Source organism: Dendropsophus ebraccatus, chromosome 5 (assembly GCF_027789765.1).
Source record: "Dendropsophus ebraccatus isolate aDenEbr1 chromosome 5, aDenEbr1.pat, whole genome shotgun sequence".
NCBI classification, from domain to species: Eukaryota; Metazoa; Chordata; class Amphibia; order Anura; family Hylidae; genus Dendropsophus; species Dendropsophus ebraccatus.
The window spans coordinates 49,359,040-49,384,204 of NC_091458.1; the positions used below are offsets into that span (position 1 = coordinate 49,359,040).

Sequence of the window (25,165 nt, forward strand, 5' to 3'; positions counted from 1 at the left end):
GCTGCTGGGAGTTGTAGTCTTGCATTGGGTGCTGCTGGGAGTTGTAGTCTTGCATCAGGTCATGCTGGGAGTTGTAGTCTTGCATCAGGTCCTGCTGGGAGTTGTAGTCTTGCATTAGGTCCTGCTGGCAGTTGTAGTGTTGCCCCAGGTTGGGGAGTCCTCCTGTAGTGAATACCCTGTGATGTGTCCTGTAGCCCCCTCCCCCACTGTACACTGAGGAAGTTACCTGTGCGGGTGACATAATACATGTGTGTTCTGTACGCCTTGTCCCAGGGCCAGAAGTTTATTGGTGCTGAGCCCCTTCCCCCCCGCGCACCGCCCGCTCTCCACACCTCCACGATGGGAAACATCTGGGGAGCGCTGGCCGGGGCGGCCGCTGATTGGCTGCACGCGAGGGGCCGGGGCCGGAGCTTTAAACCCGTGACGTCACGGGCCGCGGCTGCTCCAAGCTTCGGGGACCTGGAGGGGAATCCAAACTGCAGCCGGAGCGGGGCGGCGGGGACAGCCGGGGATCGGGCGGAGGTGAGAGCCGCATGGCGGATTCTATGCAGCGGGGATTAGGGGGGCACAGACACAATGCCAGGCGCGGGAGGCAGAGGATGGGCTGGGGGAGTGGTTACAGGGGAGATGGACACTGTGTGCGGGGGAGCACGGCCTGCCCATTGTGTGTGTACAGCGGTGGATGCCCAGCTAGCATCCTGCCTCCATCTATAGGCCCTGTCTACCTGGGCACATCCCCAGCCTGGCATCGGGGCCCGGCAATCTGCTGTAATCTGCACCCAGCACAGCTGAGCTCAGGAATCTCCGGCCATCTGCTCTGCACAGCCGCATTAAGAGCTGCAGAGCCTCAATCCCCTGACCAGGGCTGCACAGAATGTGGTATCATGGCTAGAGAGGAGCTAGCTGTAGTCCTCTGCCTCATAGCCATGTAATATGTATATGTAACATATATATCTCTCTCCCATTACTGCCCAAGTGTCCTTCTATTAGAGGGACTGTCCATACTTATATCCAAGTCCCTCTTAGAGCTGAGAAATAATGTGCATTAATGCACTATAACATATCACCCTAGAAGCTGTCTGCTTCCTAACTGTATAGTAGACCATAACCTGTATATTACACCATCATTCGGTCCAATGGGGATTATAGGAACAGTTTTTGGTGGGGGGGGTTTGTGCCAATATTTGAGTCAAAAACAATATAAGTGTATAGATATGTCTGGAAATGAATGTTCCCTTCTGGGAGGTATACCTGTGTATGTGTATAGTCTATCTGTGCATTATCTGCAAGTATATCTATACCGCACACTCCTCTATCTATATCCTGTCAGTCTCCGATCAGTGTGTCTGTCATGTCTCGCTACCAGTCTCATCTATTTATCTATATCCCATCTATCTCTTGTGTCTCACACATCTCTAGCTAGCTATCTCACACCTACAGCAGCTTTCCATTTGCCTATCTCCTATTTGTCTTTCTGTCTCTATCTTGCTCTCTCTGGCTGTTTGTCTACATATCTATCTATCTATCTATCTATCTCATTTCCATCATTTCCTGTGCTTAAATGCCAAAAAACTCTATTAGCCAATCAGAGACTGAGGAGTTTTACCACTGCAAAATGTAATTGGCTGAGCGGGCACTTCCTGCCTGTCAGAACATGATCAGGAGGCAGTGACCAATGGGGATCAGGAATCAGGCAGGTGATTATACCTCATTTAATTTTTTTTTTTTTTCATTTTCCAGACAACCATTTTACAGAATGTAAGACCTGAATGGTAATACATGTTGCGTCATTTATCACTGATATAAAGGACAGAGCTGCTTCTAAGAGAATAGAGTCCATGTAGCCCTACTGGTCTATACTTTACTATACTGAACCTATAAAGTGTTCTGATTGAGTGGTGTTATTTAAAGGGACTTTGTCACCTCCAAGACACCTACTAAACTTAAGTTCATCAGTAGAGTACACAACGCTCGTTCTATATCTTCCGTTTGTATCTTTCTATGTTCTTGCATTCCTTTGTTATAAGCCGATCAATGAAGGAGTCTAAGTAGTCCTCTCCATTATGTTCCTGAGCTGAGTAGTCCTCTCTTATATTCCTGAGCTGAGTAGTCCTCTCCATTATGTTCCTGAGCTGAGTAGTCCTCTCTTATATTCCTGAGCTGAGTAGTCCTCTCTTATATTCCTGAGCTGAGTAGTCCTCTCTTATATTCCTGAGCTGAGTAGTCCTCTCCATTATGTTCCTGAGCTGAGTAGTCCTCTCCATTATGTTCCTGAGCTGAGTAGTCCTCTCCATTATGTTCCTGAGCTGAGTAGTCCTCTCCATTATGTTCCTGAGCTGAGTAGTCCTCTCCATTATGTTCCTGAGCTGAGTAGTCCTCTCCATTATGTTCCTGAGCTGAGTAGTCCTCTCCATTATGTTCCTGAGCTGAGTAGTCCTCTCCATTATGTTCCTGAGCTGAGTAGTCCTCTCCATTATGTTCCTGAGCTGAGTAGTCCTCTCCATTATGTTCCTGAGCTCAGTAGTCCTCTCTATGCAGCAACGTGCCCAGTGTGTAGGCTTACAGCGGGAAATACAAAGGAGGAGAAAGCTACACATTACAGATGTGCAATCAGCTTCCTTTATCCTACTTACAGATTACTTTAATTTAGGGTTTTTAGGAGGGTGGGTTGGAGGTGACAGAGTCCCTTTAAGTGCTGTTTTACACCATAGAAGGGAGAAGCATCAGTAGAAAGTCCTGTCATTCATCCTAGGGCCTGGAGCACAAGGACTTGGAGCACAAGGACTAGGGGCACAAGGACTAGGGGCACAAGGACTAGGAGCACAAGGACTAGGGGCACAAGGACTAGGGGCACAAGGACTAGGGGCACAAGGACTAGGGGCACAAGGACTAGGAGCACAAGGACTAGGAGCACAAGGACTAGGAGCACAAGGACTAGGAGCACAAGGACTAGGAGCACAAGGACTAGGAGCACAAGGACTAGGAGCACAAGGACTAGGAGCACAAGGACTAGGAGCACAAGGACTAGGAGCACAAGGACTAGGAGCACAAGGACTAGGAGCACAAGGACTAGGAGCACAAGGACTAGGAGCACAAGGACTAGGAGCACAAGGACTAGGAGCACAAGGACTAGGAGCACAAGGACTTGGAGCACAAGGACTTGGAGCACAAGGACTTGGAGCACAAGGACTTGGATGTACTGGTGACTGACGTGTCTATAGTCGGTGACTGAGCCTGCTGCTTAGAGGAAGTCATAACTGAATATTCATGTATACTGTTCCCTTGAATAACATGATAATGTCCGGTGATATCATACGATGTAGGAATTTCTGTAATCTCTCCCTCCTTCACCGCCGGAGGTCAGCCCTTTGGCAGCCAAGCCCTTGTGACAGATGTAGGGAAGTTGCACAATAAATGGGTTAGGTTTCACAAGACTGAGTGTCACCCCAAAAGCAGATGTTGTCATTGTTAACAGTGGTGCTTTGTTGGTGAGCTGTGCAGGCTGCACATAGGGAGAACAGCTGGGACATCATGTAAGGCTCCTTCTCTGTCACAGGATCCTGGAATTTCGTTCGGTCGCTGTGAGTAGCTGAAGCATATGGAAGTTGTACATTCTCCGCGTGTTTTTGGAAGAGAACCGACCCCTGTAGAGTTATTGGAGGAATTTGTTAGTTTCTAGCTCTGCCCTTGTTCAATGTATAGGCCGGTACCTGAGGGATCAATAAGCCCGGAGTAGTATGGGCTCTATAAAATTTTGATGCCTTGTTTACTATGCAGAGCATTCTACTGAAATGCATTGTACTGAATAAGTAATGCAATCTGTGTACAGGGGGAATAGTAAGGCCTTGGTCACACAGTGCAGTTTTTATTCTTGTGGCAAGAGTGAACACTTACACTTGGTAGCTTTAGAATTTGTTCTAATTTTTGCATAACGACGGTAGATGATTCTTGTATGGAAATCTATGGCTGTGTTCACTTTCTGCCACATAAGCACTAAAAGATCATGATCATGCCGTAGACATAGCATAGTACATCAGCACACTATTCATTGGCGCTAAACTTTTTGTACGTTTAGGGCAAGCTTTTTATCTGGTTTCTAAGCAGGATAGAATTTTAGAATTAATTTTGTCTGCAGATGTGATAAACAAAGTGATACTCCCCTACCCCATTCCCCTGCAGCTGGCATTGCAAGGGCTTCCGGATCTACTTATTACCACTGGTCCTTATGGTTCATTGTCCCCACAGGAAATTTTCTCACTATGGACAACCCCTTTAAGCATGGAACCTGCATGGCAGGAAAAAAAAACCCATCCCTTTAGGTTTGTATTATGGTCTCCATGCTCCACAACACCAGGTCCCTATAGAGATTAAGTTGGTACCTTATCTTTCTGGTGGAGTCTAATGGCATAGGTTAGAGCAGGGAGCCTCCATGTGCCTCCAGCTTTATACAGTGTATACATAAGAAACATTACAGATAAGGACTGTATTACAGCCATATGTATGAGCGGTAAGGGTTTGGGTTTATCCTATATGCCTCTTCATTTCTTGCTTGTCTTGGCTGGTTGCAGTCAGCTGTGAATGACATCAACCAAAGTTACAGTCCCGTACATAAGCAATAGGGTTGACAGAATGCTAGTCATTACATGGAACGGACTACACCTTTTTCCTATGTGTTAATCTTCTGGAAAAGCCTCTTCATTGCATTTACCTGTGGGAAAACAGTGGGTAGAAATGCAGACATGGAATCAGCCCTCAAATGAGCGTCCCTTTTATTTCTGCATTATTCCCAACACAAGAGCCCTAATCCTTTCAAAGCCTATTTACCTGTAATGGTTTGTCAGGTGTCATAGAAAGCCAGTCACTGTGTAAAGAAAAAAAAGTCAGGGATCTGCTGATTTGAACTAATGACGTAGGTTTGCATTGTAGGCCATTGTGTAGCCATATATCCGCCATTGATTTCATTAAAAAAAAGGGAAGATGCAATAGGTTGCAATTTTCTATACAGCAGTATTTTCTTATATAGCTGACACCTATCGGTCCAGCATGTGCCCTGTGTGAACCCAACTAGGCCATCAAGAATCTGTATTACTACTGTAATTGCCATAAATTCCGTGATCTAAATTTGAACAGTCTTGGTGTTGTAAATTAAGATTATCGCTTTAGGAGGCATTCACACGATCTCTGACTCTGTCTGCAGCACAGATGATTATTTATGATGTCGGAAGCTCTGATACTGTCTAAATGTTTGCACTAGTGTACTGACACAGCCATGCAGCTGTCAGTACACTAGCACGAACTATCAAATAGTGTTGGATCTCCCAACATCATAATGAAAAGGGTTATCCAGCGCGACAAAAACATGGCCTCTTTTGCCCCACTCTTGTCTCCATCTCAGGTGTGGTTTGCAATTAAGCTCCATTTACTTCAATGGAACAGAGTTTCAAAACCTGCACCCAAACTGGGAACAGGAGTGGTTTAAAAGTGGCCATGTTTTTGTAGCGCTGGATAACCCCTTTACGTACAGGATCTGCAGCAGATTTGATGGCGCAGATTTGAAGCTGCAGCTTCAAAGCAAATCAATTCTAGGCCATCAAATCTGCTGTGGATCTGCTGCAGATCCTGTACATGTGAACGCACCCTAAATCCTGATGCGGGGAGCTCCAAGATCCAGTCCGAAGGACACCATCTGTGCTTCGGACAGATTGCGGAGATCGTGTGAATGTCCTCTTGAAGCCAGCATACTACTGCTAATATAAAGAGTGTTAAACTAGATCCTTGAGACCAAAACACTGCCTCTAAATTGACTTAAAGGCTTGTAAATAGTCCTAGCGCCAGGAACATGTGTTGTACGTCTAACTTTCCTATCCGGTTACATTGTCTGGTGCTGTTGGTTCCTACATGATATAGGTTATCCGGAATGTGAGTCGATTCCTGGGCAAGGTGGTTTTGCATAGTCTTCCTCTTAAACTACATGCAGAAATATCCCCCTTGATGTATACTGATTAGATGTGGCTCAGGCTTTCTAGCAAAGATGGTTGAGTCATTTCTCCAGTAAAGTTTAGCACATGTGATGAAGCTTGAGCAGTTACTAAGGAGGCCATAACTTTGTCAACTCTGGGCAGGAAAACCGTAATCTTGGTCTTTCGTTGTATGCCACATCAACAATAGTGCAGCATATCGTGCAGTTTTGTCATCTTGCTGGATTTCTAATGGACCCTATTAAACTCAATGGCGTCTGTTAGGTACTGTTTGTGTATGGCATGTAATGGATCTCCCAGCTTTATTTGATCTCTTTACTGCTCGGAACAGAACAATGGAAAATACAATGCAGGTGTGACCCCGGCCGTAATATTCACTAATGGTAGTAAAATTATTACATTTCATACTTGAAAACCATAGAGAAGGCCATTGAAGAGAATTTAAACTTTCTCCTTTTTGACGTTGATGTCTAAAGAGTATTCAAAATGACTTAGAAAGCAAATCACAAACTATAAACTTTATCCATATATGCCTGTCCAGCCGCGGTCCACCCACTGCCTGTGTTTACTTACCCTGATGATGCCCCCTCCTGCTGACGTCGATGCATTGGGCAAGCTGAGTATCCCTTATTTTATTATTTTGCCGGCTATGTTTTTTTTTTTTTTTGTAAGCACTGTTATTCCAAATTCAGGATTGCTTGGAGTGGTTTCCTAAGCTAAATTCTCCCCCCCTCCCCCCTCGGTGTAAGTTTCTCCTATATGTTCTCTAGTTTTCTCCCATGCTCTAAAACAAACTGATAGGATAATTGGTTTCCTGTGAAAATTGTCCCTTGAGTGTGTATGTGATGGGGAAATTAAACAGCAGATCCCAGTAGGGACAGTGGCTGATGGGATTTGGGACGTTTTCTCTGCAACATGTAAGTATCATGAAATAGTATCTGTATGCAGAATTGCAGCCGTACTGCAGACATTAAGTTGGGGTTTATTGTTAGTAGAGATGAGTGAATTAAGGGCCTTATCACACGGGCCGATTATCATTCAAAAATATCGGTAGATCGTTCAGATTTGAACGATAATCGTTACGTGTAATAGCAGGCAACGATTAAATGACCAATGAGAAATCATTGATCATTTGATAGAATCTGTACCTATTTTTATTGTTAATCGTTCGAACATCATTCGGTGTAATAACGCGTCCTTTGTTCATTCCCTGGTCTATCAGCCAGGAAAGGACGAGCGCAAGAACGATCGTAGGTAACTATCATCGTTCTGTGTAACAGGGTGAACGATAAAGATCGTTCGTTATAGCGGTCGTTTGAGAGAGTTTATCGTTAATCGCTGAAAAATCGTCCCGTTTAATAACACCCTTACCATAGTAACAAAGCGAAGCGCTTCGTTATGTCTGCAATCTGATCATCAGCTGCTGCTTCTAATTGACTTCCGTTCTGTGCCGCTCCTCCCTGGGTGGTGGGAAAACTGGGAGAAGTTTTCCAGGACTGGATCCAGCTTTTCCCAGCACCCGGGGCGGAGCGGCAGTCAGTTAAAAGGCAGCAGGCTGATGGATTACAGAGATAACGAAGTGCTTTGCTGTTACTGAAATTCACTCATCTCTAATTGTTAGTATCAATGTACGACATGGGAAAAGACTTGGGGATTTTAGTTGACAATAAGCTTTACTGTGGCAACCAGTGTCAGACGGCTGCTGCCAAGGCAATTTAGATTGTGGGGTTCTTCAAAATGGACATAGATCTACCTTAGGATCCTCATAAGGAATATTAGATGCTTGCATCTAAAGTGATAAATGAAATGGGTGGACAGCAGTATCAAGAAAGGGTAATTGGGGTTATTTAGACAAAAAGGCAGCTGAGGGGTGACATTGCATCCATTATATAAAGGTTAATACAGAGATCTGTCATAATCTGTTTATACCCAGGATGGAACTAAAACAAGGGATGTCCTCTATGTCCAGAGGAAAGAAGCATAGAAAATGATTCTTTACTATAAGCGCACTTAGAACTTGCCCTGGTAAATTCAGATTAAGGCCGGATTCACACTATGTCCGACACCAGCTGTTCTGTGACCCAGCAGAACGGCCAGTGTCAGTGAAGTTCATCTCGGCCAGTACTGCATGATCTTCATTTGTGCTGAACTGGGCATCTGTGTGCGCCCACATTCCAGTTCACCATAGCCGACAATGGAGAGTGCGGCCGTAGCCACACTCTCCATTGTGTGAGCTGTCAGTGTTGTGCACCCGCTATTCAATTAATAGTGGCCGCACAAACCTGACATGTCAGTTTTTCGTGCAGCCGTTTGGGATCCCGGCCGGAGTGTATTCTTTGTAACAGCTGTGCAACATAATATTTGTATTAATCACGGCCGTTGTTGCAAATTAGCAACAGCGGCAGTGATTAATACAAACGTTACGTTGTGTGAACGTAGCCTAAAGGGGGTCTGGAGACATTTCTTGAGTATAGTCGTATATTTCTGGTGAGTCATTGATCAGCTGATGTATTCTGATTAATATACTTTTTTTTTTTTTTTTCGGAAAGGAGTTTCGATGGCTTTTGTCTCATAGGAGTTTTTGCCTTCCTTTGTATTTGCCTTGCAGGATATTAGGTTGAACTTGATGGATTTGCATCCCCCCCCCCCAGCCTAACAGCTGTTACACTATATAGCCATACCTAGGACGACCACTGCCTTATCACATAGGGAGTACAACTATATCCTTAGGTATATACACAGGATACATGGGATTAGCACTATTGTCCGGTTCATCGCTACGTCACTGTGGTGTGAACTCCATACAGAACTACTTTCACATAGATATATTTAAAGGTAGATGAGATTCTTTTTATGTTTTCAGCGTAAACTAACAAATGGATATGCTTAAAATAAACAATGACAAAATAAACGTCTTCCTTGGAGGGTTTAACTAGAGCGGCGAGGTTTAGAGAAACAATAGAAGTGTTTGCCTGCATGCTATCATTTCATCTTCCTGTGCCGACTCTCTATGCTCGGTGGGGTACCTTTTTGTGAATGGATATTGTTACAATGGAAAAGCTTTCAGACGTATAGTATTCTTTAATGGTAAAACAGATGTCTGCTTGATTATAGAGATTAGTCGCAGAAAATAGAAAACAAACAATGGTGCCTCTAGTGGAAATATCACCCTGCAGAGCACGGAACAGACTGTTCAGACAAACACTGTACTTATCGAGTGTTAAACTGCTGGATAAATGCGATTGCCAATGGATCAATAGTCCTGTCCACACTGAAGGCCATTATGCCACCACAATGCAAATGCATGGGTCCGGGCAAGGTTTACACATCACAAAATGTCCTCAATCTATTGATTGCTCTGGCTGTAGCTTATAGATTGTCGCTGGACCATCGTAGGGATCAGAGATCACTCGCAGGGTGCTGACCTCACATTGAGGAGTCGTAGTTTTGGCGCTGGGTTCTCAGCCAGTCACGGGTCTTTCATTTCTGCGGAGTTGCTGGTTTTGATGGAAGACACAGTTGTGCATGGAGTTAATTTGTTACCATAGTGATTAAAGTTGAGGAAAAGCAGATTTATGGAAGGAGGTTTTTTTCTTGTGTTCATATTCGCACATGTACAGTCTCCGTCTGGGTGGAGTATGTAATGAAGATTTTTTTTTTTTTGCAAGTTGGCAAATTCATATGTAGAATTTTAAGAAAACTTGTAACCAGCTTTCTACTGCCTTAAAGTAGCAACCTGGATTTCAGAGCCGTCACTATTCTGCTTGCAGTCATCATTATTTGTATAGAATCACAGGAGAGTTCTGTAGGACTGGTATTCATAAGCTGCCGCTTCTTCCCCTTATACTGTGGATAGGTAGAAAGCTGTTAATCGGCAGCGGGTGGTCTGAAGGAAGCTGTAGCTCATGTGTGTCAAGGACTGCAGAGCATGCCCACAACACTCATGCACTCATCACATAAACGAATGTACAGTACTGCAGTATGAAATCGAATATGGCAGCTCAGTCATTAGTCCGTCTTATCTACAAACAATCATTTATGCTTTAAGGTTTCCTGATTACACACTGTTTCATAGTTTCTTTATACGCCGTTCCGAAGATATGTGGGCTTGTAGTTTGTTTGACTGTTGAAGGAATGGTCAGAGGGGTGTGAACCTAATTCTAATCTCAGGTGAGAGGTATATATACAGTGTAATCACGGCACCCTGAAGGCCCTATTACATGATGCGATTATCAGCCAATAATCGCTTTGAGTAATAGAAGACAATGATCATACGACATGTACAATGGCTGAAACACAAACGATCAGCCTGGCAACGATCTACTGCCGCCATTCTTTCCATTGGAGCGTCGGCAGAAGACAGCTGCTATCTATCTTCTATGGGCTGCCCGGACAATTTAACGACCATTTGGGCAACCCCCTGCGCAGCTCCTCATGGCCCCCCTGCTCTTACCTGCTCACTGTTGGCGCATGTAAAAGTGCCGACAGCGAGCGGGGAACGAGGAGCAAGTGAGCGCTAACCTGACAGGTTGGTGCTCGCTTACTCCTCTGAATCGCCCTGTGTAATAGGTGTATAGTAATGTCTCTGTGCCGTCAGGTATGTTTTAGATTTGTCACCATTATATTCTGTCCTTCCCCAGTAGACTGGAATCAGTCTGCTCATAGATTTCTTCTAATGGTTAGATAGATAGTTGCTCTGTCTCTGGACCTGCGGTCATGATTCATAAGTGACACATTGGTTATATGAAATGTGGTGGAAGAGTATTGTTACATCATCTTGACCTCTGTAAATGCTTACATGTGGAGGAAGTACCCTACATTGATCCTTTTAACTTACCACTTCCTCTGGGAAACTGATGTCACATCCTCACCATGTACCCGAAACACTTTGTATCCTCAAGTGGGACATCATTGACAATAAATCAAAAATATTTCTTTTTGTGAGGTAGGGTAGAATCATACTAGACAGTGACTTTTTTGAGTAACTTGTCTGCTTTAGGCTATGTACACACATTGTAATGAATTTGGAATCCTACGGCCTTAGTGGTCATTGACCACAATGGCCGTAGGTTTCTGAATTAATTTTGCTGTATTGATTTCAATAGAACAACTGCCGTTGTTGTGCACACGGTGCATCAACTACGGCCGTTGTTTACTGCGGCTATATAAAATAATGAACGTGTCTATTATCTATAGTTGCAGTTCGCGAATAACGGCAGTAGAAATTCTGTTCACACCCTGTGTGGCTGTCCTGCCAGGCCGTAGTGTAAATGAAAGTCAATGGTTAATTAATTTTTATTCACACCTATACGGCCAGCAGACTTCTATGGGTGGAAAAGAATGTTCTTACGCCCGATAATGCATTATCGGCCAGAGGAACACGTAATACAGCGGCCGTTGTTTCACACTTAAAGCAACGGCTGTGTCAAACAACGGCTGTTGTATTACAATGTGTGAACATAGCCAGAAGGTAATGACTAAAGAACTGTGGATGGTAAAGGATTGTAATGTAGCCAAAAATGGAGGTTTTATAATAGAGAAGTAATGTGTTTGCAACAAATCTAAAAGAACAGCATTTTTTGTTGGAATGTTTAATTTGAACATATTTTTTGCCTTTTTTTTTTTTTTTCTCAGTTTACGCTTTGATGTCCGAGGGCTTCCTTCTGTCAAGGTATTTTTGTTTCCCATTGTTTTTCATCTCCAGTATATTTGGTGGTGCCAACTCTTATAGTTACCACTGAAACAAAACAAATATTCTTTTGTTTACTGTAAAAGTGTTAATCGTACCAGACTGGTGTCTATACGACAAATTCCATATGACCGGAAAAAAAAACTTCTTGCAGTTCCAAAGGGAGATTGATAGAGCTGATAATAATTTGCCATAGTGATATGTGAAGGAAGCTTAGGAATGTTGAAGTAAAGTTGTTGTTGGGGCTCTGCTTGTAGGAATACCCCGTGGGAGTTGTGACTATGCGGAGGAAGACAAAACTAATATTGTGACTGCGATAAGAAACCAAAAGTGATAATTGAATCTGACCAGGATGCCATAATATTCCCTTTAAAAGCATTTCTTTTAGAATGTAATGTTCCTTTACACAAACTATTGCTGTTTTTTTAACATTTAAAAAAAACACACTTTCAATGACACCATTTAAAAATGTATATGTATAGTCTGCACAGTATGAATATCTTTGCAGCTGGCCTGTGTTACCTTCCTCCTGTTGCTTCTTCATCGCAACTATTATCTCTTGTAAAGAAGGGGGTCCTTTTTTCTTTTCTCATCTTCTACTGTTAGGCTATGTTCCCACGTTGTATCGGACCGTATCGGTCTCTGCAAAGATCATCCCGGCTGGTACTGCAGTCCCAACTGCAGCCGGTACTGCAGTTTTTGCGGCCGGCATGGGATCCCGGCCGGAGCGTATACGATGTGTATACTCTCCGGCCGGGATCCCATAGAACAAAAGGCAATGTTCCACACTGCATTAGGTACGGCCGTTGTTGCCGATGGCAACAACGACCGTACTTTTATGTAGTGTGAACATAGCCTTAAAGCAAACTACTTACCTCCATTTTGGTATATACAAAACTCAGACTGGTATATAGAGCATTGAGTTTGCTAATGAAAAAATTGCATTCAAGACTGTTCTTGAATCTTATGTAAATAAGGGTTTCCACACCGTCAGCATGTCCTCTTTCAGACTCCTTCCTACTTCCAGCCATGTGATTCACTTCCTCTTCTCTGTTGCTTATAAAATACCTTGAAACTAGATGCGCATGCTGCATGCAGTGTAGTTACATTGCACAACCACTGGACGCAGAAGAGAAAGAGGCCAGATTTCAAGGAGTTTGCTGGGTGCATGGTTGACTCTAAATACACCAACCTTCCGATGACCCATCATGGTACAAAGCACTTCTGGATTGAGCATGTTGAAATTCAACTGCCTGATCCTTGTATGCCATGAGATTTTCATTTAGGGGTGATAAAGGAGACCCCTATACACATTAGAGAATTGTCAAGTTCCACTTAAATTGAAAGGTTTGGCCAACAAATTATCAGTAGCTTTAGGATCTTCACGTTAATAAGCAATGTGAACCTGGGCATTTCTCCATTTGCATAAACTAGCGCTGGACTTTTATCTAGCTCATCCATCCGTGCTGCGGACAAGGACACTGCTCACTTGGCCTTGAGGGTATTCATGTGTAGAAGACTGGCAGGGCCACAAAGATGGCCAAATTCTTTGTGGCATGTGAATGGACCATAAAACATGATGCAATGAGAATTTCTCTGAAGCATGTCCATGTCCAGTTTCCTTTATTTGCTGTACATTGGTATGTGAATGAATCTATAATCATCAATGGGAGTTGACAAGTCTGCTAATGTGGTATTTGGCACTCTTCGGGCCTTCCTGGCAGCTTCTGAGCAGAGTAACATAAGGCTGGACTGTGTTCCAATTAGGACTACAGTGCGTCTCTGTTGGGGTCTTGGTAGTGGTCTATCTGTAGGATGGATACAGGAAGAGTTAATAGGCACTCTCTGACCCATTTAAAACATGGTGCAGTCCTCCTTTATAGCAAAGGGACTGCCTATACATAACTAATAAAATCCGACATGAGCCTCCAACGAGGAAAGAACCAGGTATATATGCGTAACTTGTTCTAGCCCTTTGTCCCCATTTTGACTTGCTGCTTCGAATGCAGAAAATTATTAATCTGTAAATGACTTATGCTGCAGGCTAGCAGTCTGGAATTAGTCGTTGAGTCAGTGAGTATCTGTGGATGTTGGATAGAAAAGTATTCTGTGGTTTGAGCAGTAGCTGAAATGGCAGACGTGTGATTTTCTGTTCGACTTCCCCCAAAAAGCAAGTTACCGGAACCACGAATGGAGAACTCTTTACTCCTTCCCATCGTTTTTGTTATTTTCAGTCTTGGGACACTGCAAAGAGTTGCTGTAAGAGTAACTTAATCTCCAAACATCAAAGGCCAGAAATAAAATAAGTTCCCTTTTGGGGTTACTTTAACATTTTTTGTTCTATGCAGCATGTGGGGGTGCAGGGTATATGGTGTATCAACCGCACTTTGTGTTGAAGAGGTGGATATGTGGTGATATGCGGTTAGTTTAGCAATGGCTGGAAAGTGTTTGCATTAAGAAAACCTAGGGGGATGAGCTCATATATAAAGCAGCCAAGGGAACGGCAGAATGATGCAATTTAGGTTTCCTGTTTTTTTTCTTAATTACTGTTTTATTTTGTTTTTAATGCTAACATGCACACTGCCTAATCCAGGAGACATGATATACCATAGATTACATTAAAGACCACCACAGATTATGAGAAGAGGGTTCTGTAGAGAGCCTAATCCCCCACTGACTGTGCTGTTACTTTAAATATCATGCAGCATTTTAAGAGAAAATGACGTTCAACTCAACTGCAATGTGCCTAGGATGTTTTTTCAGATATTTAACCTTAAAGGGGTTATCCAGAGTTAGGAAAAACAGTTACTCCCCCCCCCCCCCCCCCCCAAAAGAAAACATCATACCTGCCGCCAGGTTTTGTGCACCGGTTCATTTGGTCGATAGCGCTCTCTTGATCCCCCTATATAATACGTAACAAAATGTTTGGTTGAGGATGGGATGGATAAGCCCTAGGCGGACTCCTCTAGTGCATGTCGTTCAAAGGACCATAGATGGCCTATTTGTCGGGAGTGAACAGCCACATAAACAGTCGATCAGATGTTCCATTCACTTCCATTGTTTACATGGAGAGATGTGCTTGCACAAAATATCAGCTTGCTTCTTCACCAGCTGATCACCAGGCTTTTTAAATAATCAGAAACGACTGTAAAAAGGTCTTCAGAACAAAAGTATCTGGCATGATGACATCAAACTGTCTGATCCATCATAAGGCCCATTCTCTTAATATTTTCAAGGCCCTGCTGAGCTTTACAATAGTGTCCCATCCATAAGAAATTTCAATGTGCAGCCCGACGTGTTTTTTGACTGGCCCATAGACTTTACTGGGCTAGACATGGTGCATGGACTAAATGTAGGAACAATTTTACTATAATCTGCCCATTGAAGCCCTCAGTAGAACCTTACTCATGTCTGACGTAAAGCCATGGAAATTCATTACGTCCACACCATCAGTATTGTTGAAGAATGTATCAGTATGTATGACAGCAATGGCTAACCTACGGCCATCCAGCTGTTAAAAAAAAAACTACAATTCCCATCATGCCGGACCAGCCTAAGCTTTCATTGTCCAGGCATGATGGGTATGATAGTTTTGCAACAGCTGGAGGGCTGAAGGTTCCCCATACCTGTTGTATGCCGCAGCTTGAACCCCTGACACCTCGCATTGACAAGTTAGGAAAGGGTCGCTAGATTCCAGTTTTCATGACAAGAATAGGCTGTAACACTAAAACAATAGACACGTTAGTCTGACCGCTCTTCAGAAGTATCTACTTACAGGAAGCAAACACGCGGGATGAAACAGGACAGATATTGTTGCCTGGAGCAAGTGGCCAGGTCATGTGGTAAATGTTCTCAGACCGAATGGACATTTATCCTCTGGGCACCACTTAGGGATTACTCCACTTCATAACTCTAGCCATTTTCCCTTTCCCTACATGTATGTGGTTGTCATAATTTTGATGTTTTTTGTTGATTAGATTTAGCTTGGCCATCAGTGTAAGTTATAACTAGAGATGAGCGAACCGGGTTCGGGTTTGAGTCCATCCGAACCCAAATGTTCGGTATTTGATTAGCTGGGGCTGCTGAACTTGGATAAAGCTCTAAGGTTGTCTGGAAAACATGGATACAGCCAATGACTATATCCATGTTTTCCACATAGCCTTAGGGCTTTATCCAACTTCAACCGCTAATCAAATGCCGAAAGTTCGGGTTTGGATGGACTCGAGCATGCTCGAAGTTCGCTCATCTCTAGTTATAATATTTAAAGAGACTCTGTAGGCAGGTTTATACTGTCCTATCTGAGGGTAGCATATATTAGTGACAGAGAAGCTAAAAAGAATGATGTATCACTTATATTGTTCTGTGCAGCTCATGCGAAGTTATCCTCCTGAATAACATGGACAATAAGTGGTCCATGTCTCATTATTCATGAAGAGCAGAAAACTCCGCCCACCAGCTGCTGATTGACCGTTATCTATCCATGCTGGGTATAGGCACCAACTGTCAATCAGCAGCTGGAGGGTTGGGGGAGGGGTGTGGCAAGAATCCTATTCTCCTGCATATTAGGAGAACGGCTGAACAAAATGATGTAAGCAATACACTGATCTGTTCAGCATTTATGTCACTAGTTTAAGCTGCCCTCATTTAAGGTGGCATAAAACTAGTGACAAGTTCCCTTTAAAACCCTAATATTGGCGGCACAGTACAGGTTTGTCTGTAACAGGGTAATGTATTTATACATAACTAGTGAAATTACTATTGCAACTTCTTCCTTCTGAGACATTTTATTAACTTTTCCAACGCGATTCAGCAGCATAGTTCATAAATGACCCCCTATAGATAAAAACCAGCGAGTGCTGAATAGTTGGTTAACTCCATGCAAATAAATGGATGTAAACACCAAGCGGGTGTGCACAGTGCCTGCTGCAGACGCTGCAAATGTAGATGTATCCTAGGAAACTATTAGCTGCTAATTGTGCCCGAAGCGTTGTCTAAACCTGAAATGTACATTCTATGCCTTCATCCAATTACATGAGCTGCTGTCTCATGGCCGTGTATATCTAGGTACAGTTCAAGAACTAATGTCTTATTAACCCTTATAGTACCTGTGTCAGTGCTGGTCTGCTTTTCTCTAGCCAGTATATGCTAACAATTTTCTCATTCATAAAATAACAATCCGGTGTCAATCTCCTATGGCGTTGTCTATGACAGCAGGGAATCCTAGGTATATAATCATCGCAGTTGTCGGTATAACCATTCTGCGAAGAGAATGAATGGTTGACAACTGCATTTAGTGTTCTTGAGAAACATGGAAACTAACCTGCAATTGGTCCAAGACACAGAAAAAGGTGCAAATTGTGCCATTTTTTTATGTTGGTTCCACTCCTGGTTTTGTTAAAGATTAGAAGCAAATATTAAACATGAGCCAATCCTGTCTGTGAACTACATGGCAAACAATCAATAAGAACTGTGTAATGTTGGCCTGTGTAGGCGCTGCAGAATTTAGGGCTTTTCAATAAATAGCGGCCGGTGTTGGAACAGACGTTATTTATTGAAAATTTAGGTTGTGTGAACTTAGGCCGGGTTTACATATGTCCGGCGTTGCGGCGGCGTTTCCCTCCGGCGCAGGAGAAAAGCGCCGGAGGGAAACTCATCATTGAACTGATCCCATTGTTTTCAATGGGATCGTTCAAAATGTGCGGCGGTGAAATAGTGGCCGCCGCATCGCCGGACCGTCAGTGCGTTAGGACGCATCTTGCAGTGTCGTTCGGCTCTGGCATCCGGAGTTCAGGCAAATAGCAGCACAGTGTAAAGAAATAAACATATCTCTCCCCCTGTGTGCTCTCTCCCTCCCCTATAGTCCCCCCCCTTGGTCCCCCAGTAGTATATCGCCCCCCCTGTTGCTCCTCCAGTAGTATATAGCCCCCCTGTTGCCCCCCAGTAGTATTTAGCTTCCCTGTGCGCTCTCCCCCAGTAGTATATAGCCCCCCATGTGCGCTCTCCCCTTCCCAATTAGCCCCCCTGTGCGCTCTCCCCTTCCCAATTAGCCCCCCTGTGCGCTCTCCCCCTCCCAATTAACCACCCTGTGCGCTCTCCCCCTCCCATATAGGCCCCCTGTGAGCTCCCCCAATTAGTATATAGCCTCCCTGTGCGCTCTCCCCAATAGTATATAGCCCCCCTGTGCGCCCTGCCCTTGTAGTATATAGCCCCCTGTGAGCTCCCCCAATTAGTATATAGCCCCCCTGTGCGCTCCCCGCAAATCCCATTGAAAAGGACAGATAAACATACTTGGAAAAAAAATGTCAACTGATGAGAGCAACTTGTGACAACTGATGGGAACTGATGGAAAATTATGGTTTTTAATGAAAAGAAGGATTTTTGGCATCAGTTGTGACATCAGTTGTGGTCAGTTTTTAGACAAAAAACGCAACTGATGCAAACCCAGCCTTAGCCATATACTGCAGTGTATGATATTATATAGCCGAGACTTAGGGAGCGGTAGCCAGCCCTAAAGGCCCTATTACACTAAACGATTATCGTCCGTTACGGCCGATAATAGTCTGGTGTAATAGAAGACAACGATCAGCCGACTTGAACGATGTCGGCTGATCGTTGCAGTCGTTTGTCTTTCAACATGTTGAAAAACAAACGACTAATATAGCAACGATATGCTGCCGTCGCTACGTGGAATAGGAGGGGCGGCAGCAGACTGCTGCTATCTTTTATGGGCCATCCATTTTACAAAAAAAATTGTAGCTAAAGGGGAAGGCAACAATGCACCATGGTGAATAATCTTACATTTTCTTCACTTCCAATATCGAAATTAGTCATTGCTGTATGCATTTCCTTAAGACTTCATATGAGGTTAGGTTAAACAGGAACCGAGAAGACGTATAAATAGTACTGTAAAACACCCCACCTAATCTGCATAGCTCCTGTCCATTACCTATCAGGAAAACAAGGAAGTTAATCAAACCCAACACGAAGAAAGTCATCACAGACAGCGAAAAACTGTCTTCTTGGCTCCTGCCATTAACCGGCTCATAAACATCAAAGGGGACTCATCCTTTGAAGTTACAATTCTCCATGAAATTGTGTTTTTCAGTCCTGTTGAAAGTTTTTTTTTGTTGTATTCATATGGGTGCATGGAAGCGCTGCACTTGGGGTCACTGCTCTTTTAAGCTGAGCTGTGTATTGTGTTATGTATTACAGCAAATGTGTGGGTTTATTTGGAGTCCTTGTGGTGTTTACAACCGAGTCTGCACCCATTTTGGTTAATGGTACCTCTTTATAATCCTCAATTATAAATGTCTTCACTACTATATTCATATTGAGATCTTTTAAATTAGAATATGATGCCAGACTTAGATTGGTTTACCCGTCTTAGATTTAGGGTATGGGGGATGAGCTGTGCATGTCTAATCCTTCACATAAAGGAAGGAGATGCTTTAGTCTGATGCAGTTAGCTAGGAGCAATATTTCTTAATTGTGGAAATAAAATCAATGAAAGAAGTCAAATTATCTAAGATGCCAGGCTCGTTCTGTTCTGAAAGGAACATTCATCTCTGTTGTTGTTAATATTCATCTAAAAATACCCTTTGCAATGTAGGGAAGGCTGTATATAAACCATGGCAGAGTCCGTCTTTGATCTGTTACATGGCTTGTCAGTTCTAGCCTAAGGCAATGGATTATGAGCCCCGTGCCTGTTATGCTGTGGCATTCCTAATGGAGGAGGAATTTGCCGGTGCTCCTGGCTCCCATTTCCTCAGCAGACTGCACCTCACTTCCTGTCCCTGATTATAGTCACTGATGGGGTGGCCTTTCCTGGCCTATTTCCTGCTTCTTTAAGGGGGGAGGGGACTGTGAAGATCAGACGTTCATCTATATGTTTATTGACCGGCCAGGTTTTTTTGACACCTCTGCTGCAGGAGGGAGACGGCCGCTTCTCAGGTAGCATCTGTCAGACTTTCACGTCCATTATTATCCCTGTGACAATGAGGGATTGTGAAAATCAATGTTCTGCATGCTGAGCCTTGTGGAACATGACCAGAGGTGAAGTAGTATGTACTCTCTTTGTTGTACATAGCTGTAACCTAGTGCTAAAGTCAGGCAATCTTACCATCACCAGCAGGTACAGCCTGCCGTATTAGGTGTATGGGGGTGACCCGACTCCTGGTGGAGAGAAGTGTCGCAGGTAATGAATTTTCATCACCTGACCTTATTGTTTTGGGAGGGGTATGTTGGTGTCAGAGCTGTCTGGCTGTGGCTTACCCCTCCTAGAGAGCACATGAATACTTGGTCATGCCGATTGTTCATGTGTATTGGGAGGACGGGAGAACAATTTATTAAAAGTGTATAAGAACTTATAGTGTTAGGGTTGCCAGAGTAGGTATAGGTAGGTTGATGGTTGAACTACTGTTGAACAAACAATCATCTGAATATCAATTGTTTTGTAGACTGACCCCCGCTGCCTTAAGCTGGCCATACATATCAGATACATGATGGATGAACCCAAAGACTTTAATGGCACTAGCTAAACATTTAATATATATGTTTGCCCCCTGACTATCCCTGATGGAAGATATTCAATATGTAAAAAGGTCAGCGTTACGAGTCTCAAAACATGGGACTAGCCAGCTATTCCTACAGGGAAGGACCTAGCAAAGGGATGTCTCCTGTACACAGACCACCAAAACCACCATATTAAGTGGCCCCTTCAGTCAATACCCAACTCAATTAAAAGTCTGATAATATGACCAGGGTAATACCAAGGCCAGGTAACAAACCCAGACAGACGTTTCGAGGTGTTGCCCCTCATCAGTGTGGAGCAGGATTCTGGCTAGGTGAGAGCGATGCCTAGTAGACTATTACGGCAAACAGATCATTGATCTTAGGGGACCAGCCAAAGATGACGACTCGGCTGCTGGGTAAAGCATTTAATAAAGTGAAATCCTAGGTGCACGGAAGATATTGGGGGAGATGAGCATCAGTGTAAGGGGCCTATCACACAGAGCAATAATTGGCCACATCATTATCGTTCTGTGTAATGGTGCGTTTACACGAAACGATAATTGGCCCGATCGTACGATTAACGATGTCGGAGTAACGATTTTTTTTTTTCATAACGATCAGCGTTTATACGGTACGATATATAGTACGGAAAATTCGTTTTGCGATCCTTAAGCCTATCTCACACATTGGTTTAATCGGCGAACGACTGTTCACACGGAACAATCTGCGAATTTTTTACGAACGACTATTTGATAACATGTTGAAAGATCAAAATGAACGATATCTCGTTCCAGCTCCAGATGATTAAAATCTGTTTCTTTTATTTCAGCATGTTAAAAAGTTGTACAGCAGTACAGAAATAACGCCAACGCGTTTCGGGAAAGATCCTTAGTCATGGCAAGGTAATAGAGGCTGATCGTTTCTTTAGGCCCAGACCTACAATCATCGGCCGCTGACCATGCATTGCTACATGTAATAGAACCATATATCCCTTGCTGAACGATTAACTGGCAGTGTAATAGGCCCAGTATATGAGCACCGGTCTAGCACATCAGCGCTCATTTACAATATTGTTTGGGCATTCATTGGACCCTAACGAAAGGGATTGTCCAAGATTAGTAAAAACATGGCAGCTTCCTTTCATACACAGCACCACTCGTGTCTTTAGGTTGTGTTTGGTATTACATCTTAACGCCATTCACTTTAAGTGAGTTGAGTTGCAGTACCACACATAACCTGTGGACAGGAGTGGTGCTGTTTTTGAAAGAATGCAGCCATGTATTTCTAATCCTGGAACACCCCTTTAAAGCTGCTGGGGACCAATGCAAATCTGTAACAGGCCTCACAGCTATAATACTTTTAAGTATTTGTTTCCTCATATGGGAAGGAAAGACCTTATGGCCCCCTCAGGCTTCTGGGCACCCCCTGTAGTTACACCCTTCATCAGCTACCTTTTATTCTTGGAAAAAGTACCCCTCCCCCATTGAAAATACATGCATGCTTAGCTGAACGCTCAACTATATACAGTATTTTGCCAGTATGTTTAGAGGGTCCCTAATTCACATAAGAATGCAGCAGTGTTATAGATGACACATGGTAAGTGGAAGCCATTGTTACAGGGTTTGTACTGGGGTCCAGGACATTCACGTAACACCTTTTACTATTCAGGTGTATGCACATGCCCCTTTGCAGCATTATTACCCCCCATGGTAAATTCCAGCAGCAGGCAGATGCCGTGATGGGGGTTTTATGACCCATCCACACAATGCAGCTAAAAAAACCACACGTAAAAATAACATTCAAAATAAAGATACAAAACAATAAATACTAGAGCCTTTATTTAGAGTTTTTGAAGTTGAGATCAAAGCGCCACGCTGCAGTATAATGGAGTGAACAAAGACTAGATGGACGCTGAAAAGTTTCATCAGTGCGGATTGTTTATTTATATGGAGTACGAGCAGGGTTTAAGGAAAAAAAAAATGCTGCTAAAAATAGCTAATGTTGGCAAGGCTCTGGTCTCCTGCCCCCCTGCCTATGCCTCACCCTGGCTATGGGAAGTCCCTCATAATTGTAAATGCCTGAGTGAAGAGAACAATACAGTCAATGAAGGCACGCAATGCAGCTGAGCTCTGCTGCTGCCCTGCAGTCCATTGCAGGTTTTGCTTCAGTATATTGCTAAATCAGGCACGTGGAGCTGCATATGTCGTCTAGAACTGCAGGAGAATTTCCTTGTGCTATAAGATTTGGAAACACAGGAGAGAATATTTGGTTATCTATTAGATGTTAAACGTACATATAGGGTGGCAGTATACTGTATTATGTTTTGCATTTCCCATTAAAATAAAGGGGAAAGATATGTGTCAGCTAGAATGCGATGGCAGATTTTTCTAGTACTTGATGTATTTAAAGGGAAGTGGGGGGGGGGGCCTTCTGTTAAGGATCCTCATCCTTTGTTCAGACTACAAAGTAGCTACAGAGAGCATCTATCTTTCTGGAGGTCCTGTCCTGCATTACCCAGACAATGCCTTGGTTTGAATGAGCACTGTGCAATACCGAATACCCCCTGTGGGGGTGCTGTAAGCAAGCTGAAACGTTACCGTTAGGTTTCTCCACAGATTGCAAATGATCACTGGGGTTTTCTAGCATTGCTGACACTTTTTGATCAGTTTATTGTTAACCTGGGTTTGTTTAAAAAGAAAAGAAAAATCCTATTTAAAATGCGATGTACGTTTCCTAATATGGTTTGTATAATGAAATATATATCAGATTTGTACTACTATGGGCACCTATTAGTCTGACACTTTTTTTTTTTTTAGGGTCCAGGGTTCATACTCGTAATTTTATTTTTAGCAAAAAAAATTTTTAATAGTTAGAAATATTAACATTGTAGTTTAACGGCAGTCAAAATGCAATGCTCTATGGCGTTTGGGAGTCACAAGCTTATTTGAACCAATTTCACCTAAATATAGATGTAGTCGTTTGATTTAAAATTCAGAGTACTGACTGACACGTTAGGAAAGCTGTACGGCAGGCCTCCCCCTTTACTGAGATGTTACGGAATTTCGAACAACACCTATTGTTTTTGAAAGGCTTTTAGTGAATTTCCCCCAGAATAGACAGCAGTGTTATCTCTCAGTAAGGATTACCTTGTCTAAATGTTTATATGCTGCTTATTACAGAGGTGCTGGCTCCGTGGGGACGGTGATTTTGAACTTAATTTGTCCCTTGTGATTAGCAAAAAAACATTGTAATCTGCATAATTGGGATTACTGAAAGATCAGCAAGCCGGCATATTTATACCGCAAATTAATTTTTACCCAGGGCTCCAGGTACATCTTATCTAGTACTTGTTCTTCCTGTAGTGTTTAGCTAATGAATGCAAAGTAATTACTTTATGTAAAACAACCCAGGCTTGTGTGACAATGATATCTGGAAAAGGTAAAGAAGAATTACATGAAGTGGTGTGTTTTTATATATATATATATATATATATATATATATATATATATATATATATATATATAATTTTAGCTGTCAGATGAAAACTTTATTTGGAGGAACTTCTAAGGAAAGAAAGTGAGACCTAGCCCAGCTTATATCAGCTGCTCAGATGTTTTACAGGGGTAACTAGACAATGAGAGTTGTTGACCCATTAACAGTGCTTTCTTCCAGACACTGCATCAGTCAGAAGAAACGACTAATACAAATTATAAGGCTACTTTCAGACTTATGCATTATATTCAGTATACACCTTATACTTTCGGCAGCTTTACAGAGTGGGTGTCAGTATAAGGTGTATGGGGCTTTTAAGATGATGGAGATAGGGGTTTGGTGTGACAGAAAATCTATGCCCAACTCCTTTTTTTCTGGGAGAGATAAGCCACAGCCAGAGCTCTCTGGCTGCAGATTAACCCTCCTCTCCCTAAAGAGTACCCAGGAAAGCTCAGCTGTGACAAACGTTTCTTTTTATGGGAAGATCATTCAACCATCAGTTATTGAAGGTGTATTTATGGTCACTTTAACACTATAGCATAACCTTCTATACCTCCTATATTTTGTTCCCACTCCCAGTTTTGGCATACAAATGCTGATGGGAAAATACAGATGTGCTGTTTATCAGCAGCACTTTCACCTAAACTTCCTTTCCCTTACTTCTCTGGACAGTCACAGAATAGCACCGAGATAGGAGATCAGTGTATGGAGCCATAGACATGAATAGATCTGCAAATTTAGCAGATGTGTGAGAGGGACCTAGGCTGGTCCTACACAATGCATGGGGGTAGCCTTGCAGTTTATTCGTACTTAATCTGTAGTTGCCATGAATTCTCAGTGACTCTGTAACCGGTTCACAGCAAATGGCTGAGACATTGACAGATACAGTAAGAATAAACTGCAGAATAAACGTGGTAAATGCATTGTGTAGGATCACCCTTATTGTCAATATTTTCCTTTTAATGTGGGATTTAATAGTATATCAATAGCGTATGGAGACAACCAACCCACTGTGTATGATAACCATATACATTATGGAGGAAGTCCAGTGAGGCCTTGATGATGCTTCAATGAAGGTTGTAAAATAAAACGCCACATTTCAGTCTGCGGTCAGCACTGCTGCTACATTGTAACACAAAGGATGTCTTCATGGAGCGGATATAGGCAGACAATAGTATCCCTATTTTGCTTTTAACTTCCGTTCAAAGGAAAAATAAAAAGGGCCACATGCATGCATCCTGCACTTTACATTCTGGTTTCACTGAGCTGTTGCTTAATGGTTTGTTCATCACATGCTTCCTCTTTTGCTATAGATTTTACTGTATTTGAATGTATAGAATATAAATAGATACGTTGTATAGGCTTTGGCTGTCCCAGGCATGATGGGAATTGTAGTTTTGCAACAGCTGGAGAGCTGCAGGTTCCCATTTCTTTGTCAATTGGGGGTCTTCTGTTTTCTTGTCAATAGGCTCTTTCATACAGAGACTGTAATGGT

At 43.0% G+C, this 25,165-nt stretch overlaps 1 protein-coding gene across 4 annotated transcripts in view; it reads left to right on the forward strand.

The window, feature by feature from the left end:
* The first annotated feature begins 455 nt into the window (after positions 1-455).
* Positions 456-25,165, forward strand: part of NCKAP5L (NCK associated protein 5 like) — a 59,681-nt gene continuing 34,971 nt past the window's right edge. Inside the window, exons 1-2 of one of the 4 annotated variants that reach the window (XM_069970118.1) lie at positions 456-522; positions 11,613-11,649. The gene's annotated coding sequence lies outside the window, so the exon portion shown is untranslated. Of the gene's footprint in view, positions 523-3,513; positions 3,582-11,612; positions 11,650-21,039; positions 21,081-25,165 lie in introns of those variants that run through there. The other 3 variants (XM_069970119.1, XM_069970122.1, XM_069970123.1) reach the window with 3 other exon arrangements.